Source organism: Saccopteryx leptura, chromosome 11 (assembly GCF_036850995.1).
Source record: "Saccopteryx leptura isolate mSacLep1 chromosome 11, mSacLep1_pri_phased_curated, whole genome shotgun sequence".
Taxonomy (NCBI): Eukaryota; Metazoa; Chordata; class Mammalia; order Chiroptera; family Emballonuridae; genus Saccopteryx; species Saccopteryx leptura.
The window spans coordinates 51,543,695-51,564,316 of record NC_089513.1 but is presented as its reverse complement, the minus strand read 5'-3'; the positions used below and the strand labels follow the sequence as shown (position 1 = coordinate 51,564,316).

Here is a 20,622-nt window from a genome sequence, read left to right as displayed (position 1 = left end):
CATATGTTGAACCATCCTTGTGATTATGGGATGAATCCCACTGGATCATGATGTATTATTTTTCTAATGTGTTGTATTTGATTTGCTAGTATTTGGTTTAATATTTTAGCATCTGTATTCATTAGAGATATTGGTCTGTAGGTTTCTTTTTTTGTGCTGTCCTTGCCCAGTTTCAGTATGAGGGTTATGCTGGCCTCATAAAATGTGTTTGGAAGTTTCAATTTTTTGGAAGACTTTGAGTAGAATAGGAACCAAGTCTTCTTTGAATGTTTGATAGAATTCACTATTGTAGCCATCTGGCCTGGACTTTTATTTTGGGGGAGGTTTGTAATAGTTGTTTCTATTTCCTCCCTGCTTATGGGTCTGTTTAGGCTTTCTTCTTCTTCATGACTCAGTCTGGGAAGATTGTTTTGTTCTAGGAATTTATCCATTTCTTCTATTGTTAAATATGACGGAATATAATTTTTCAAAGTATTGTGCAATAATTCTTTGTATATCTACGATGTCCGTGGTGATTTCTCCACTTTCATTTTGGATTTTGTTTATATAAGTCCTTTCTCTTTTTTCCTTGGTGAGTCTTGCCAAAGGTTTGTCAATTTTGTTGATCTTTTCAAAAACCAGCTTCTTGTTTTATTAATTTTTTTCTATAGTTTTTCTGTTCTCTATTTTGTTTATTTCTGCAATGATTTTTATTATTTCCTTTGTTCTGCTGGTTTTGCGTTGTCTTTGTTCTTCTTTTTCTAGTTCCTTAAGATGTGAAGTTAAGTGGTTTACTTGGGCTTTCTCTTGTTTGTTCATATACACCTGTAGTGATATGAACTTCCCTCTTATTACTGCTTTTGTTGCATCCCAGAGATTCTGATATGTTGTATTGTTATTTTTGTTTGCCTGTATATGACTTTTGATCTCTGCACTTATTTTTTCTTTGACCCACTCATTTTTTAAAAGTATGTTGTTTAGTTTCCATTTTTTTGTGGGTTTGTTTACCTCTTTTTTGCAGTTGAATTCTAGTTTCAAGGCTTTATGATCAGAACATATGTTTGGTATAATTTCAATCTTTCTGAATTTGTTGATGTTCTTTTTGTGTCCCAACATATGGTCAATTCTTGAGAATGTTCCATTTACACTAGAGAAAAATGTATACTCTGTCACTTTGGGATGAAATGTCCTGTAGATGTCTATCATATCCAGGTGCTCTAGTGTTTTGTTTAAGGCCACTATATCTTTGTTGATTCTCTGTTTGGATGACCAATCTAGAGCTGTCAGCAGTGTATTGAGGTCTCCAGGTATAATTGCATTTTTGTCAGTTTTTGTTTTTAGGTCAGTCAGTAGTTGTCTTATATGTCTTGGTGCTCCTTTGTTTGGTGCATATATATTAAGAAGTGTTATGTCTTCTTGATTCAATGTACCCTTTATCATTATGAAATGACCGTTTTTGTCTCTGATTACTTTTGCTGTCTTGTAGTCAGCATTGTTAGATATGAGTATTGCTACACCTGCTTTTTCTTGGATGTTATTTGCTTAGAGTATAGTTTTTCAACCTTTTTCTTTGAATTTGTTTTTATCATTATAGATTATATGTGTTTCTTGTAGGCAGCATACAGTTGTATTTTCTTTTTTAATCTATTCTGCTACTCTGTGTCTTTTTATTGGTGAGTTCAATCCATTTACATTTAGTGTAATTATTGACATTTGAGGGATTCCTATTGCTATTTTAAATATTGCTTTCTGATAGTTTTGTATCTTATTTGGTTCTTCTCTTTTGTTTTTCTATCATTTGTTTTTGTTTGGTTGTAATCCATACTTCTTTTCTCTGTTACTTTTTTTTTTCAAGCCATGTACCTCTGCGTTGGTTTTTTCAAGGGTGGTTACTACTAAATAATGGAAAGCATACATATCATGTTTATTGTAGTACATTATCTCATGAGTGCTTCTGCACTCCATCCTACTATTAACCTTTGTCCTCTCCCCTTTTTTGTTTCTTTGTCACAGATTAATCTTGTTTTTATTGCGATCTTGATGGAGCTTTTACTTGTAGTTTTGTTTTGTTTTTTGTGTCTGGTTGGAAAACCCCCTTTAGTATTTCCTGAAATGGGGGTTTTCTGTTTATTAATTCCTTCATCTTTTCTGTATCTGTGAATGTTTTTATTTCTACTTTATATTTGAAGGATAGCTTTGATGGGTATAGTATTCTTAGCTGGAGTTCCTCTCTTTCAGAACTTTAAATATTGGGGTCCACTCTTTTCTAGCTTGTAGAGTTTCTGCTGAGAAATCTGTTGATAAGCTAATGGGCCTTCCTTTATATGTTGTATTCTTCTTTTCTCTGGCTCTCTTGAGAATTTTTTCTTTGTCATTGGTTTGTGCCAATTTCATTATGATGTGCCTTAGAGCAGGTTTGTTAGGGTTAAGATAACTCAGTGTTCTATTTACTTTTTGAATTCGAGGTTTTAGTTCTTTGCACAGGCTTGGGAAGTTCTCGTGTATTATTTGTTTGAATATGTTCTTCATTCAATTTTCTCTCTCTTCTTTTTCTGATATACCCATTATTCTTATGTTGCTCTTTCTGATGGAGACAGACAATTCCTCCAGGGCTATCTCATTTTTTAAAATTCGTGAGTCTCTCTCCTCTTCTCTCTGTAGTACCTGTAGCTGCCTGTCTTCTATGTCACTAATTCTCTCCTCTATCTGGCCTGTTCTATTAGCTAAGCTTGTTACATCATTTCTCAGTTCACATATTGAGGTTTTCATCTCTGTTTGATTCGTTTTCATAGTTTCAATTTCCTTGGTGAAGTATTCTTTGTTCATTGAATTGTTTTCTGAGCTCCATAAATTGCCTTTTTGTGCTTTCTTGTATATCCCTGAGTATTTTTAGTACTTCCATTTTAAATTCTCTGTCATTTAACTCCAAGGTTTCTAAGCTATTGAAATTTTTTTCTATAGATTTTTTTCTCATCTATTTGAGCTACATCACTGTCTTTTGTATCCATGATATTCTATTTCTTTTTCTTTAATGGTATTTGAGAGTGGTATTGTTAGTAACACTAATAAGAGTTGATAAAAAATTGTTTTTGAGAAAATGTAGTGAAAAACTGAAAATTCTATTGTGCTAAGTGGAACAAAAATATGTAAAACAGAGAGCTTGGGCTGGGGGGGAGTGACAAAGAGGCAAAAATTGAGGCAAGAACCCACAAAATTCCACAAGGAAACAATTCAGATCAAGAATAAAAAATTTGTTTGTAAATAATGGTTGAATGAGGAAATAGTGTAATACAAGAGAAAAGGAAAGAAGAGGAAAGAAAAAGAGAAAAAAAGAAACAAAATACAGTGGAAAATGAAAATTCTATTATGTTAAGTGGCACAAAAACTATAGAATGGAGAACCAGAGTTGGGAGAAATGCGAAAGAGATAAAAAGCAAAATAAAAAGCACACAAAATGCCACAAAGAAAAATTTTAAATCCTGAATAAAAGAATTTGTTTGTGGGTGAGATTCAAATGAGATAAAAAGTGAAAAAGAAGAAACAAAAGGAGAGAGAGAAAAAAATTGAGTTAAGATTTTTGGAATGTAACACTCATAGGAAAAAAAAGAATGGAAAATATTAACGCTTATGGGTAATAATGTTCAAAATGAAAAGAAAAGAATAAAATGGAAAGAGGATAATATGACCAAGGTGGAAGGAAAAGAAATAAAAAATACAAGAAATAACATGGAAAAAATAATAAAGACTGGATTTTTCCTGGTTTTGAGAAGTTATCTTCTTCCTTTCTCTTTCTTCTCTCTCTTTTTGGCCAGTGGCATTGTTCCCCAGGTTCTGCCCCTGTGGCACTCTTAGGCAGAGATTTGCTGTTGTGTTGCTATGGTGATGACATAAACTAGGCCTCAGTCCCATTGGTAGGCAAGGCTTATTAGCGTTTGCAGACTCCGACAATGGGAGAGTCTGTTTTCCCAGAGCCTCTCCCCAAATCTCTCCATCCTGAACCAGCAGCCTGGGACCCAGCTGTGAAGTTGCCCCAGCCACTTCCTGGAGAGCAAGAGGCCCTAAGAGCTGCCAAATCCTCCCCTCTCTATCCCCACTCAATGCAGGGTTCTGGGTAAGGCTTTGCCAGCCAGAGCCACCAGTGTAATCAGGCAGGGCTGGGAGCCGATTGCCTTTCAGGTGTCTTTCTCTGAGCCTCTGGGCATGTCTGGTATGCCTCAGCACTCTGCAGGTCTGCTCTCCAGAGGCTGCCTGCAAGCTGACTGCATGCCCTTTCCCCCACCACTTCCTCAGTTCTCTTCCCCAGGAGTGTGCTTTGTTAGCCTGTATGGCTGGCAGAGGTGCCACACCCAGACAGGTCCAGGTGTAGGGAAGCTGGCTCTCATGCACTTCCTGCGCACTATTGTTTGGGAAGCCAGGATTATTCAGAAACTCTGGTCACAACCCACACAAAGTGTCATTACTGACAGTCTCCGACCCAGCCCCTCCGTATGGAAGCATGAGCACCCACACCTGAAGTACCAGGTGTATCCACTTGCACACTGCCCGCACTTGCTGACCAGGATACCGGGAGTAAACAAGGCAACTGCTCTCCCACCTTTGCCAGGGTCTGCCTCTGGCATTAGCTCCTCGTGGGTTGAACCGCAGGCACACTCTCTCCTCGGCTTGAACATCTCTGCCCTAGCCCAGCTTTTTCCACAGCCCAGCCCTCGCATTCTCTCTGTTCCAAGTGAAAGCAGCCCTTGCTCAGGTCAGGGAGGAAAGCGGAATACTCCGTTCTCCGTCTTATTTTCTTCAGAGTGGATTATATATTCAGCCACCTTTTCGCCCAATTGTACCTTTGTTTGATGTACGTGTATTTCAGATGCTCCTGAGATTATTTTTCTGTCTTTAGTTGTTGAATTTGTTGAAGTTTCAGGGAGAGGTATTGGGAGCACTCCTCATGGCGCCATTTCTCTGATGTCTGGGTGATCTTAAGGCTTTCTATTGCCAAATTTTGGAAACAATAGGGAAAATAACATGTAAAATATCATTTATTTAAGGAAGCATTAAAGATGTCAGTTACCAAAGACTAATTACCCCTGAGAAAATACTTGTAATCAAATTGTCATTAAATAGACACAAGTTACAAATTCATATATGCATATAATAACAATGTTAAATATGGTTATAAAAAAAGACTAGAAGTAAATATATCCATATTAGTTGTATTAAGGTGATGAGACTCTGATTTTATAACTTTGACAATTAAACATACATTAGAATGTACAGCCTTTTGAAGACTGAAATTATTTATCTAAATTAGCCATTTTCAACTGGTGTACCTGAAGAATTTTTAAAAACATGCAATGCCTGACTATTTATCCATGGGGCACTGACCTCTTTTCTCTTAAAAATGTCTTTTAACCAAAGGAGACCTTTACATCCTCTTTATAATATCAGGGATGCCAACATTCTTAGGAGGGAGAAATACCTCTGGTAATCTAACTATCTCAGTTTCCCATTTCTTCTATGGTCCTAAAGCTAAACTATTAAGATAGTTTTCTCAAAATGGCTTAATTCCTACAGGCAAGCTCAGAAATCAGATATTCTCCATGCATATGTGGTGATTATTTTAAGGCAGTGGTTAAGTGGGAGGTCATTTTCCCCCAGTTCAGACATGCCAGATAATATTAGCATGAATGACATTCCTTTTGGCATGATCAGGATTATTCATAATTTTCTTAATTCACAAAGTTTGATACTAATTATAAAATATGCCCTAAGTACAATGGAGTCAGATAAAAAATGTTTGTAGTTAAACTATGACTTGCCATTGATTGTAGGAAGTATCCTTATCTCATAAATATTAAGGTATTTGAAGAACAGTGATATTAACTTGCTTACAGTCACTCCTCATTTGCCCTAGTCAGGAACATGTGTCTGAATGCAAGGACGAGGAGACAAGGACGCTTTCCTCCTGTTTGGGCAGGAGGCCCGAGCTCCCCAAGGACAGAAGGTCTGGGCAGGGTTATCATGCTTCTGTGCTGCTTCCTCAAGCAGCTTGCACACAGGCTCAGACTGCTTTTTCACTATTTTCCTCTTTCACACTCACAAATGCCTCATCAGAATTTATTGTTAGTAATAAGCAGAGAAGGTGCCAAATGGGGCTATTCTTCTAAACACCACCCAAGTATAATTGGGGTGTTGAGCACTTCAGACCCAGCATACTTCTTGTTGGCCCTCAACACTTAACTTCCTGTCCGTCTCCCCACCATAGCCCTTGCTTTTCTCTGAGCCACAGGAGGCCATAGTGTTCGCGTACCCCTTCAGTGCAAGTAAGTGAGAAGGGCATTGTTATAAGGCTAATATTAAATGTATCTTTGGAGTGATTTTATGTATATCATTAAAAATCTCTGGCCTAACCAGGTGGTGGCGCAGTGGATAGAGCATCAGACTGGGATGCGGAAGACCCAGGTTCGAGACCCCGAGGTCTCCAGCTTGAGTGCGGGCTCATCTGGTTTGAGCAAAAGCTTACCAGCTTGGACCCAAGGTCGCTGGCTCAAGCAAGGGGTTACTCGTTCTGCTGAAGGCCTGCGGTCAAGGCACATATGAGAAAGCAATCAATGAACAACTAAGGTGTCACAACGAAAAACTGATGATTGATGCTTCTCATCTCTCTCCATTCCTGTCTGTCTGTTCCTGTCTATCCCTCTCTGACTCTCTCTCTCTCTCTGTCTCTGTAAAAAATTAAAAAAAAAAACTTCAGTGGGTAACAAGTCATTTAACACACATCTACAGGGAGGTTGGGGAGAAAGGTGAATTGTAGCTTGAGGTTTATAAGATAGTTCAGATACCATAAATATCTTGTCCTTATTTGTGTTCAACTTCTGGCAAATTAGACCAGGTTATAGATGTAATTACTAAATTAGAACCTTTGGCTCCACTATGGTAACTTGAGAGTCTAGCAGTTCACTGGCGCTCCTGGCAACTCTTTGTCCTATTAAATTTAATGAACTCTATTTTTGAAGTTAGAGAGTTCTTATAATATTATCAATGATAATCCTAAAATATTTTTCAAGGATTAGATTCACCTGACACATTATTTAATTATGGATTATTCAAATATGTTCTCTAATGATTACTCCTAATTGTTTAGTGGACATATTATAGTACTTCAAAAGAGAAAAAAATAAACATTGTCATGTGATGCCAGTGGCCAAGGCCAGGTAGGTCCATACTGGATTTCAGCAGACGGTAGAGAAACCTGTGGAGCCAGAAAGCATTGGGCCATTTCTATTTAATCAAGTCTCACAATAGCCAACAAGCAAACAGGCAGGAGAAAACCACTTCTCAGGCAAAAAAAAACAACCCAGCAAGAATAGCCCCTCACAGTGGCAGACAGGCAATCTGCCATCCGCCATCTTCCCTGAGCACAAGCACTCATAGCCTTACATAGATTATACAAACATGGCATTGCCACATTGCTCACGCACTAATCAAGCAAAGTACTTGCAGCCGGTAAACAGCAAGCAAGCCTGACACAGCTGTTTTCCCAACATCACATTTGTGAGAACAGAAGCTATTACTTTCATTGATAAAACCCTTATTTGAGATCCTGGGGTGGGGGTAGATTCTTCCCCATGGTCTTAAATAGGTTATGACACTCTTTCAGGAATTTAATGTTTGGTTTCAGCATCTTTCTCTGCAAGATTTTCAGATTCCCATATATTCCAGCAACTCTGAGTGCATTTTTCAGTCAGTATTTTCTCCCTACTTAAACTCCGGTATTCAGGGGGGGGTCTCAGTAGACAGCTGAAAGTAATTTGCATCCCACCCTCTGTTAGAAATTCCAGTCCTAGAGACTCTGCTGACAACTTGAACTCTGGGTGTTGAAGATGGAACCAGTCATCCCACTGCCCCATACCTGTCCCTACTCTCGCACGTAAAAGATTACTATCTTCTCAGCGATCCAGGCTAAAGAAACAGTGGGAACGTCTTTAACTCTCTCCCCCATTTTGTCCCGCACACTTAATTAATTGCCAATCCTACCAGTCCAGTCATGCTCTGCACTTCGCGCTGCCACCAGAATGGTCTTGCTCAAGTGCAGACTTGTTCAGCCCTGCCCTGGCTCTGCCAGACACGCAGCTGAACTCCTTAAAATTCTACCATCGTAAGTCCTCTGTATTTTCAAATCAACTTATTTCTGCAAAACATCTGTCCTGTCTCCTCTCAAGAACCTGTAATACAATTTACCAACATGGCCTTCTTCTCCCTCACAGCCTGTGAGTCTCCTGTCTCTGTGCCTCTTCCATACTTGGGTAGTTCCCCCAGGTTGGGAAGCCTTGCTCTGGAAGGGTTGTCACTCTTTCTGTTTCTCCCCTCCCTCTAATTTTTCCCTTAATCATTTATTGGTGCCTAGGTGTCTCACAAAACTGCATGTATATACAATATTGTGAAATGACATAACATGAAAGTGATGGGAAAATGAAATAAATGTAGGCACAGAGCACCAAACCAGAAATAAGGTTAGTTTAAAAATAAAGGATGACAATTGATTTCACACACTTGCCGGGTAGCTTTCTCATCAGGATAGTATTCACCTGTCCCTTGTGCTCCCTCTGGCTTTTAGTATCTCCTCTATCATATTCAACACATTCTACTGTGTCCACAGTGCTGTGTCTTTCTGTCTAGACAGTCGATAAGTGTACAGGGAGTAGAAGTTGTGTCATATTCGTATTTGTTTTGTTGACAGTGCTGCACCGGCCCTGCTCGTTCAGGAAACAGTGTTTTGATAAACGAGTCATGCATGAGTAGTTCACAAATAACACCCACATGGCAAACAGAGTTTTGTGTTTTCTATTGGCAAACAGTTGACATACAGCGTCCTATGAGTCTCAGGTGTACATCATAGTGATTCAGTATTTATACACCTTAGGAAGTGATGATCCCCATGAAAATCTGACTTACCATCTGTCGCCATTCTAAGTTATTACAGTATTATTGTCTATATCGAAAATGTTGTGCAATACATCTCTGTGACTTATTTATTTTATAACTGGAAGTTTGATTGTTTTTTAAAGTTGGGAGCAAAGAAAGTTCATAAGCACAGCATCCATAGAAACTCTCCTAGGGCCCTGGCCAGTTGGCTCAGCGGTAGAGCGTCAGCCTAGCGTGTGGAGGACCCGGGTTCAATTCCCAGCCGCACACAGGAGAAGCGCCCATTTGCTTCTCCACCCCTCCGCCGTGCTTTCCTCTCTGTCTCTCTCTTCCCCTCCCGCAGCCGAGGCTCCATTGGAGCCAAGATGGCCCGGGTGCTGGGGATGGCTCTGTGGCCTCTGCCTCAGGTGCTAGAGTGGCTCTGGTCGCAACATGGCGACGCCCAGGATGGGCAGAGTATCGTCCCCTGGTGGGCAGAGCATTGCCCCTGGTGGGCGTGCCGGGTGGATCCCGGTTGGGCGCATGTGGGAGTCTGTCTGACTGTCTCTCCCTGTTTCCAGCTTCAGAAAAATGAAAAAAAAAAAAACTCTCCTGAATCCAGATGTCAATTTCCTTCCTTCTGTTCTCTCACAGACCCTTTCTCCATGACCTTTTTATAGTTTGTAATAATTTGCACATCAGTGTGACTCCTTGATATCTGTCTCCTTTATTGTAATATCCATGGGAATGACACTTGCCTGTTCCTTTTCACGACAATAACCCAGTGCCTCACTGGACACTTGACAGGTGGTATATTCAGCACACGGGGGTCAAATAGTGAATGAAGCACTGAATGAAGGGTGCTTCACATTGATTTTCTGCTCACCCTGCCCCACCTGGCTGCACCATCACTAACACAAGTACCTGTGAAGTCCTCCTCCATCCCCACTGCACAGGGCATAAAAGCCAACTCACCCACCAACATCAGCCACAACAAAGACTCAGAGTGTGGGGCTTTTGTGTTCTGATTGTCTTACTCCTGAGGTTTATTTTCTGGCTGCAAACTCTCTCATCTTTGACCATGTCACCTGCTATCAAGAATAGAGCCATCCTTTAAAAAGCAGTCTTTTATTTAAAAAAAATAACAGTGCCATCTGATATTCTGAAAATAGTTTTTAAAAGGTTTAATGGGTTGCATGCAAATTTTGCTTCTTTTGTCATTTTTAGTATAGCTTAAAGACAATGAGGTTAAATATAACCTTTGAAGCCATGCTTATCTGTAGGTTTAGGAATTTATAAAACTGCATATTTCCTCAAATATCTTATTCTTTCTCCAGGTTGATTTTCATTAAGTAAAAGGATTTTTACAGTGTCTTAAGTTCTGTGTTTCATGAGTGTTGGATGGAATTGCTTAATTTAAGAGTCTTAACATGCACAGATACTACCTATGAAAAAACTGTACATTTTATTCTAGGTTCCACTCTTTAAAAATAAGCGGCCCTGGCCAGTTGGCTCAGCGGTAGAGCATCGGCCTGGTGTGCGGGGGACCCAGGTTCGATTCCTGGCCAGGGCATATAGGAGAAGCGCCCATTTGCTTCTCCACATCCCCCCTCCTTCTTCTCTGTCTCTCTCTTCCCCTCCCGCAGCCAAGGCTCCATTGGAGCAAAGATGCCCCGGGAGCTGGAGATGGCTCCTTGGCCTCTGCCCCAGGCGCTAGAGTGGCTCTGGTCGCGACAGAGCGATGCCCCGGAGGGGCAGAGCATCGCCCCTGGTGGACGTGCCGGGTGGATCCCGGTCGGGCACATGCGGGAGTCTGTCTGACTGTCTCTCCCCATTTCCAGCTTCAGAAAAATACAAATAAATAAATAAATAAATAAATAAATAAATAAAAAAAATAAAAATAAGCATTAGTGATGGCAGTCACAATTATTTTAATATTTTTTCAGTTTTTTTTTTTCAAATTATCTTGTGAGTTAAACTAAAATGCACCTATAACCTCCATTAAATATGTACTAGAAGATATCCTGAAATTTCGAAACTGGCATATAAGTTTGAAATTTATTAAATATAAAGACAGAATTAGAATTTGAAATAACTCTTTATAGCTAGAGATATTTTATTGCTAGGTTTTGACTAAAAATAATTCATAAATCAAGAAAATATCAAGTGAAACAATGACTTGTTTTAAATGCACATGTAATATAATATCATTAATAGAAAGTTTTTCTTTATGTGTATTCTAAATAATTTTAAGAGTGCTTTGACCTTGAATTTACTATTCCAATTTGAGATTTTTTCATGTGCAACAAAGCTAATGATTAATGACAAGAATAAATATCTTAATCCTATTATCATTATATTTCACTAATATTAAGAGATATTTCAGCTTCAGTTTTATCTTTGAAAAACAGAGACCAAAAAATGTCTTTAAAACAGCTGTTGAAATTGGTCTATTCTACATTGATTTTACTGTGTTAAATTTACAGGTTTTCATACCAGCTTTTGGGTGTGAGTCATTGAAACCTTACTTTGTCGCTGGAGGCTTGACTTCGTGTGGACCTTGAAAGGATATTATTCAAAACAGAAAAGTCAAGGATCCAAAATAGAGGAGAATACACAAAACACTGGCTTTTAGCTTTGTTTCTCTTAATTTCCCTTTTTTATTTTTTTTTTACTTTTTATTTTAAGGTAATTGCAGATACATATACAATTGTAAAAAAAAAAAAAACTACACAGAGATTCCGCATATCACTATCCAGTTTCCATGACTAGCGAAAGCTTATGAAACTATATTACAATCTCGCAACCAGGACATTACCATTGACACAATCGGGGACGGAACATTTGGAAAACTACAAGGATCCCTCTTCTTGCCCTTTTTAAAAATTAATTTATTAAGGTGACATTGGTTAATAAAATTACATAGGTTTCAGGTATACAATTCTATAATTTGCCAGCTGTATATTGTAGTGTGTGTTCACACGCAGTCTAGTCTCCTTCCATCACCATTTATTTCCCCTTTCCCCTCTTCCACCTCCCCCACCCCCCTCTCATCTTGGAATTGCCATTCTGTTGTCTGTGTCTATGAGTTATGTTTTTTCTTAATACTTTTATAGTTTTCATCCACCCCTGTAACACCTCTGTGTTCTAAAAGCTATTAATAAATTTTCTCTATGTATATCTCTTTCCTTTCTTTTTTGTTTATTTTGTTCATTGGATTCCAATAATAAGTGTTATCATATGGTATTTGTCTTCTCTGACTTTTACTTATCATAATATTCTCTATATTCATCCATGCTGTCGCAAAAGGTAAGAGTTCCTTTTTTTTTTTTTTTTTTTTACATCTGAGTAGTACTCTATTGTGTAATTGTATCCCAGTTTTTATCCACTCATCTACGGATGGACATTTGGGCTGCTTCCAAATCTTGGCTATGATAATAATAATGCAATAAATATAAAGTGCACATATTCTTTCAAATCATTGTTTTAGGTTTCTTCAGATATATTCCTAGAAGTGGCATTGCTGGCTCATAAGGCAGTTCCATTTTTAATGTTTTGAGGAAACTCCATATGTTTTCCACCATGGCTGCATGAATCTGCATTCACACCAACAACAGTGCAATGAGGGTTTCCTCCTCTTCACATCCTCTCCAATACTTTTCGTTTGTTGATTTATTGATGATAGCCATCTTATAGTTGTGAGGTATTATTTCATTATGGTTTTAACTTGCATTTTTGATGATTATTGACATTGAGCATTTTTTAATATATCTATTGACTTTCTGTATGTCCTGTTTGGAGAAGGTGTCTATTCAGTTTAATTGCCCATTTTTTAATTGGATTGCTTGTTTTTCTGATGTTGAAATGTATAAGTCCTTTATAAATTTTAGATAATAATCCATTAGAAAATGTATCATTGGTGAATGTGTTCTCCCAATCAGTGCGCTTTTTATTTTGTTTATGGTTTTCTTTGCTGTGCAAAAACTTTATAGTTTGATGTAGTCCCAGTTGTTCTTTTTTTGTTTTCCTTGCCCAAGAAGACATCAGAAAAAAAATTGTTACAAGAAATATTCAAATTTTTCTGCCTATGTTTTCTTATAGAATTTTTATGGTTTCAAATTTTACATTTAATTCTTTAATTCATTCTGATTTTCTTCATGTGTATAGTGTAAGAAGGTAGTCTAGTTTTATTTTATTTTGGGGATATAGTTTTCCAAATTTCCCAACACCATGTGTTGAATAGACCCTCTTAACCCCATTATATGTTCATCCTCCTTTATCAAATACTAATTGATCAATAAAGGCATGGGTTTCTTTCTGGGCTCTCTATTCTTTTCCATTGATCTATATGTATGTTTTTATGCCTGTACTGTGCTGTTATGATTACAATGGCCTTGTAGTAGTTTGATATCAGGTAGCATAATTCCTCCAACTCTGTTCTTTTTTTTCAAGACTGCTGTGGCTATACTGAGTTTTTGTGGTTCCATATAAGTTTTTGGAATATTTATTCTGGTTCTGTAAAAATATACCTTTGGTATCTTGATAGGAATTCATTGAATTTATTCATTGCTTTGGGTATTATGGATATTTTAATGAGGTTAAACTTTTCTATTCATGAACATGATATATACTTCCACTTATTTGTATTTTTCTCATTCTTTTCTTCATTTTCATATAATTTTCTAAGGACAGATCTTATACATCCTTGATTAAATTTACTCTAAGGCATTTTCTTTGTTTTGATGCAGTTATAAATGAGATTATTTTCTTAGTTTTCCTTTCTCATAGTTCATTATTAGTGTATGAAATGTAACTAATTTCTGGATATTTATTTTGTATCTTGCTACTTTACTGAATTCATTTATCACTTCTAGTAGTTTTTGATGTAATTTTTCATGTTATTTATATACAGTATTATGTCATCTACAAATGCTGACAGTTTTACTTCTTCCTTTCTAATTTAAATGCCTTTTATTTCTTCTTCTTGTCTGATTGCTATGACTTGGACTTCCAGTACTATATCAAATAAGAGTGGTGATAGTGAACATCCCTATCTTGTTCTTCACCTTAAAGCAAACACTTGTAGTTCTTTTCTGTTAAGTATAATGTTGGCTGTGGGTTTGTCATATATGGCCTTTATTATATTGAGGTATTTTACCTCTATTTCCACTTTGCTGAGAATTTTTATCATAAACGAATGCTGAATTTTATCCATTGCTTTTGCTGCATCTATTCATATGCTCATGTAATTTTTATCCTTCATTTTGTTTATGTGGTGTATCCCATTTATTGATTCCCAGATATTGTTCCAACTTTACATTGCCAGAATAACTATTACTTCATCATGGTGTGTGATATTCTTAATTACTAGACTGGGTTTGCTAATGTTTAATTAAGAATTTCAGCATTTATGTTTATCAGGGATATTGGCTAATATTTTCTTTTTTTGTACTGCCTTTTTTTCTTCTTCTTTTTTTTTTTTTTTTTAGAGAGAGAGAGACAGGGGCATACAGGTGTAGTCAGACAGGAAGGGAAAGAGATGAGAAGCATCAACTCATAGTTGTGGCACCTTACTTGTTCATTAATTGCTTTCTCATATGTGCCTTGACCAGGGGGACTCCAGCCAAGCCAGTGATCTCTTGCTCAAGCCAGCGACCTAGGGCTTCAAGCCAGTGACATTTGGGCTCAAGCCAGTGACTATGGGGTCATGTCTATAATCCCACACTCAAGCCAGTGATCCTGCATTCAAGCTGGTGAGTGCGCACTCAAGCCAGTTAAGCCCATGCTCAAACCAACAACCTTGGGGTTTTGAACCTGTGTCCTCAGGGTTCCAGGCCAACACTTTATCCACTGCACCACTGCGATCAGGCTCTTTGTAATGCCTTTATGTGGTTTTGGAATTAGTATAATGCTGGTCTCATAAAATTAGCTTGGGAATATTTCTTTCTATTGAATTTTTTGGAATAGTTTGAGATGAATTGATGTTAGTTCTTTTTTCCATGTTTGATAAAATTCACAGGTGAAGCATTTCAGTCCAGGGCTTTTGTCTGTTCAGAATTTACTCTTTGTTTGTTTGTTTGTTTATTTAATACTTTGATTTTATTAATTGTAATTTTTCTATTTTGATTTTCTGATTCTTCCTATTTTAGTTCTGGAAGATAATATGTTTCTAGGAATTTACTAATTTCCTCCAGATTTTTCAATTTGTTGGCATATAGTTCTTCATAATATTTACTTACAATCCTTTGTATTTCTGTAAAATCATTTACTTCTGTTTTATTTCAGATTTTATTTATTTGAGTCCACTATATTGTTTTTCTCAATGGGTCTGGTTAAAGGTTTTTTAATCTTGTCTATTTTTCAAAGAACTAGGTCTTGGTTTCATTAATCTTTTGTATATGTATATGCTGCTGCTTTGAGGTGAAATGCTCTGAAGATATCAATTAAATCTATCTGATGTAGTGTGTCATTTAAGACCACTATTTTCTTGGTGATTTTCTGACTGGAAGATTTGTCAATTAATGTCAATTGGATGTTAAAAACCCCTACTATGACTATATTACTGTCACTCTCTCCCTTTATGTTCATCAAGATTTGTTTTATATTTCCTCTTCTTCCTCCTCTTTCTCCTCTTCCTGCTCTTCCTCCTCTTTTTCCTCCTCCTCCTTCTCCTCTCTCTCCTTCTCCTCTTCTTCCTTTTCCTCCTCTTCCCTTTTCTCCCCCTCTTCCTTCTTCAAGAAGACCCTTTAATATTTCTTGTAATACTAATTTATGGGAAACAAACTCATTCAGCTTGTTCTTACCTGGGAAGCTTTTTATTTCTCCCTCAGTTTTTTTTTTTTAAACCATGCTGGGTAACATAGTCTTGGTTGTACATCCTTGATTTTCATCACTTTGAATATTTTATGCCAGTCCCTTCAGGCCTAAAATGTTTCTGTTGAGAAATCAGCTAACATTATTATGAAAGCTTTCTTATAGGTAACTGGCTGCTTTTCTCCTGATGCTTTTAAGCTTTTCTCTTTGTTTTAACTTTTGACATTTTAATTATGATATGTCTTGGTGTGGGCCTCTTTGCATTCATCTTGTTTGGCACTCTCTGTGCTTCCTGGACTTATGTGCCTTTTTTCTTCACTAAGTTAAGGAAGATCTTGGTGCTCCAGGAATGTCCCTTATGTGAGTTATCTGAGTCACCAGGTAGGGGTGAGTGATGTTCACCAGATAGATAATTTCAAACTCAGTGCCAGTACTGGACCTGAGGCCACTTAGCAAATGAGCCAGTGTATATACCAAGTCTAGCTGCCATTGTCTGGATGCCCACAGACCTCTGTGGTGGGGAGAGGTCTTAGGGAGGTGTCATGATGAGGCCAGCAGTTTTTATCAGGCCCAAACCAACTAGTACTTGGTCTTGTGAAGTAAGGACTCTGTACCTGTTGGACATATGAGGGACAGTAGCCCTGATCTAGAGCCACACAGCTCAGTCTCTCTCTCCAAGATTCTTCCAGGAGACCAAGTTGATCAGGCAGGGTGGCTGGTAGTTGGGCTAGTGAAGTTAGTGGTTCTCCCATGATTGGGAAGTGTTCTTCAAGTTTAGGGGAAGGTGTGAGGAGTGGTGCCTGCTCTAGAGCCACACAACTCAGTATGTTCCTGATTCTGCTTGGATCTCAGTAAGGTGAAGGCACCTGGAACCCAGAAGTTGGGGCTAGAAGTTCTGTCAGGGGGAGGTGCCAGATGGGAAAGTGAGGGGAATGCCCTCTACCTCAAAGCCACAAAATTCAGTCACTGACGTCTCCTGAGTCCAGACCTCTACACCCTGGTTCACAGAGGTGTCTCCTCAGCAGGGCGTGAGCTCTGCAGTGGGGCAACAGGTAGTCCAGAGAGTGGAATTATTGCATTCTCCTATGCTAATTTCAATATAGAGGGGAGTTTCTACCCAAGAAAGCTGGTGTCTGTGGTACAGGAGTGTGACTCAGCAGATGGGCCCCAATGCTATCCCTTTAGCTCTCTCCTCAGGGCCACAAATCCCAATCTCTTCTCATGTGACTCCAATCTGCTTCTCCCTCCCTCATCTGGAGTCCAGGGTGAGTGGCCATGAATGAGATTTTGTGCATTAGACTTTTAGAGGGCACCTGTATTTCTAGCAGACTGCAGTCTCTCCTTGGTGGACAGAATGCCCACTGATTTTCACAACCAGATGTTATATGGGAATCCCTTTCCAACTCTGGTGCTATGGGGTGTGAAGTCCAGCATGGGGCTGAGACCCCATGATATTCAGGGGGAGAATTTGCAGCTGAGAGGTATCTCAACCACCATCTGTGGGAGTAGGGGCAGCCCTTTTTGCATCTCTCCCCTTCCAACCAGCCTTGATGTGGCTTCTGTGAATCCTTGGTTATAAGGTTTATCATCAACTAGTCTTTAGTAGGTGATTCAGGTTGATTGTTTCATATTTTAGCTGTAATTCCAGTTTGGTCCTGGGAGGAAGTGAGTGTAACATCCACCTAGTCCACTGCCCTAATTTCTCTTCTGATATTCATTTAGTATTTTATTTATTTAACCAATAGTTATAAAACACTAATAAGAGTCATATTTTTTCCAAATATCATCAATATACCCTTTTGTAAAATCCTACAAGATATCATTGTTGCTGTAATCATGTCTTTAAAAAAAATGTAAAGCTTTTTAATTTTACTTGCTGTCATATTAATCTCTTTATAGACCCCAGGATTAAAACTGGTGAGTCCAGTGTCTGAATCTTGTTTCCAAGCTGTCATTTCAGGCAGCTTCACAGAGTCATAAGGTTGGTTTTATTCTGATATGACTGAAACCTCTGCTAGTCCTTTACATTGAGATGAGGCAAATTGCAAAACAGAATTAGCAACTTTACTTAAATGATGATTTTATTTTGATCTATTTTCAATAATGTATGCATAATTTGAAAAATATCTGGAAAACATAACAAATGAGATAGAAAAGGGATTCTTGCCAGAGTTGGCTATGTACCAGGACTGAAATCCAGGCCAGGCCTGCATCCAGCTCAGCCTTTTCTATGCAGAATGCTCTAAAGCTGCCATGTTGTCATGGCAAAGAGCAAGGAAGCAGTGGAGTTCTCAATGATACCACTTGAGTATAACAATGTATTTGATAGCACTGTGATCCAGTTCTACTCAGTGGCTGGCTCATCAGTACCAACAGCAGCCTGAAGAAATTAAAGTGAATATACATAAGGGGAGATATGAAAATCTACTATACTATATAGTTTTACATCACCCTTCAAGGACAAGCTGATTAAGATACTTTTTCTTGGAATTTGGATAATCAATGCCTTTCTTTGATGAAATGTTTACCATATTTACCTTTCTTCTCCCATAAAATTCATCAATAACTTCTGTCTGCTATTTATCCGAAACATAGCCTGAATTCCTCCCAAACCTACAAGACCGTGATTGGGCCTCTGGCCTTTTAATCTGCTTCAGTCACATTGGCCTCAGTTGGTTCCATTTTCCTAACTTAGGGAGTCTTTTCTCTTTCCTTTGCTTGGAATTCACTTCCTTCAGATCTTTACTTGGCAGCCTCCACTTGGCTTCAATGTTCCTTCATCTCAGAGGCACGTAATATTGTGATACAATCATAGAAATGGGAGAGATAAACAGATTTTACTTTTACAAAGTTTGGTTCAGTTGTGTCCTTCTGATAAGATTCCTTAAGTAAAAAGCAGTGTGGAGAGCGAAGAGCAAACCATTTGGGGTTACAGGATAAATACATTTTCATGATAACTTATGCTTTTAAGGATTATATTTTATTTTAGTCCAATACCACGTCTAAGTACTAGCTGTTTGGAGGAAAGAATAAGTTGTGGTTATCACATAATACGCTCTGGTATTCCCAATCATTATTTGAAAGGCTCACTTGTACGATTGATGATTGCTATATCCAAGGACCTCTGCTTTCTTATACTCAGTCAACTGAGTCATCAGGCACTTTAAAACAGAGTAGAATTTTAAACCAGTGCGTTTCTGTTCTTCTCAAGGTAATGGGAGACAAATTGTGACAAATAGAATCTTGCTGTCTCACATAGAGAAAATTTTATCAATAGAGGCTTTTTAATGGTCAGGGGGAAAACCATATGTATTGAAGTTTCTTTCCTCATTTAGTTAATTATGCTATCTAAATTTGATTATTCCTGCCCCTCTGTCATCCTTTGCAATAAACATCTGTGTTGATTTTTCTTTCTCTTGATGATTTTAAAATATCACCAATAAATAAAAAAGATTTATTAAGAATGCATGTTCTGGACCTGTCTAGGTTTGGAGGATTGTTACAAGTGTTCACACCTACAGAACTTAGTTTCCATTCAAAAAGATGAAAAGCAAATGTGTAATTCTACAGATCACTGTATCATTGCAGTTGGACAAGTCCTCTGGGGGGAGCATATAACATGATTTATTAGACTGTAAAAGGTGTCCTAACCTACCCTGTGGTGCTCAGCATGCACCTCCCTAAGGAAGTTCCATATAAGCTGAGTTCTGAAGAATGAAAGACAGTTAGCCACAGAAGAGAGGAGAGAAAATCAACTTTGTACCTGGAGCCTTGCAAGATTTTCAGCTCAATTATGGCATGATCCTATTGCACTTAAGTTAGAAAACTATGGCTACTCTGTGAAGAATGGATCAGAAAGAAGGAAAATGAAAGCAGAGAGAACAGTTAGGATGCTATTAAAGTTGCCTTGTAAGAGATAGTAGTAGCTTAGATAAGGTCAGGGTATTGAAGATAGACTGCCTAGATACTATTTTTAGTTATAATTAAATTATATATAAGCATAGGACTTACAAAATTCTGATTAACAGTATAGCAATGGTTTTTACTATTTAGCATTTAGGCTTTATTTAAAGTCAAATTTATATGAAGACTATTTGATATGAATTGTTAGCATATTTAGAAATATGCTTGGATTATCATATCTCTTAGGAGTAATTCCAAGATTCATGATGTAATCATCAAAGTGTAGAAATAAATGTAAAACTAGAAAAATGTTATTTTTATCTGACATTATGACAAATATATTTTGATCTGCTTAATGTAACAAAACAGTTGTTTAGAGGAAAAAATACCAATTTCAAATGTGCTTTCATGAAGAAAAGATTTTATAACTTGGTAAGAAGGTTTAGATGTAGATTTTTTTCTAGATAGTTTCTCTCTAGCTCAAGACAATAAAAAGATTCTTTTAAGCTATTAGTTTTTTATTTGATGTATTCTATACTTTGAAATATCTCAAGTGAAAACAACTATTCTCAAATAACATTATCCAGGAATAATTGAGTATCATTGCTAGAAAATAAATTTAATACTTGTATTTTAAAGAAAAGAAAACCAGTCCTTTTAACCTGTGTGATAGCAAATTGACTGCTATTTCTTCATAGCTGCAAATCTGGTGACAAGGTTTCACTGAAAATTCATAATATGTAAATTAAGCAAAAATAATAGCTGGTTTCTTTCACGTAGCAATATGCATTTAAAGTTCCTCCATGTCTTTTTCAGAGCTTGATAGCCCGATCTTTGTATCACTGTTACCAAGATGACCTATTGAAGGACATTTTGGTTGCTTCTAGTTTGGGAAATTATAAATAAAATTGCTATAAATATTGGTGCTTAGGTTTTTATGTGGGCATAACTTTTCATCTAATTTGGGTAAATACTTATGAGTACAATTGCTGTATTGTATTGATCATTAGCAATAAATGAGAGTGCCCATTA

The 20,622-nt window shown here is 37.6% G+C and overlaps 1 protein-coding gene across 4 annotated transcripts in view; it reads left to right on the top strand.

Annotated features, from left to right (window-relative positions):
* Positions 1 to 20,622, top strand: part of DLGAP1 (DLG associated protein 1) — a 978,693-nt gene that overhangs the window by 297,513 nt on the left and 660,558 nt on the right. The window lies entirely within an intron of this gene.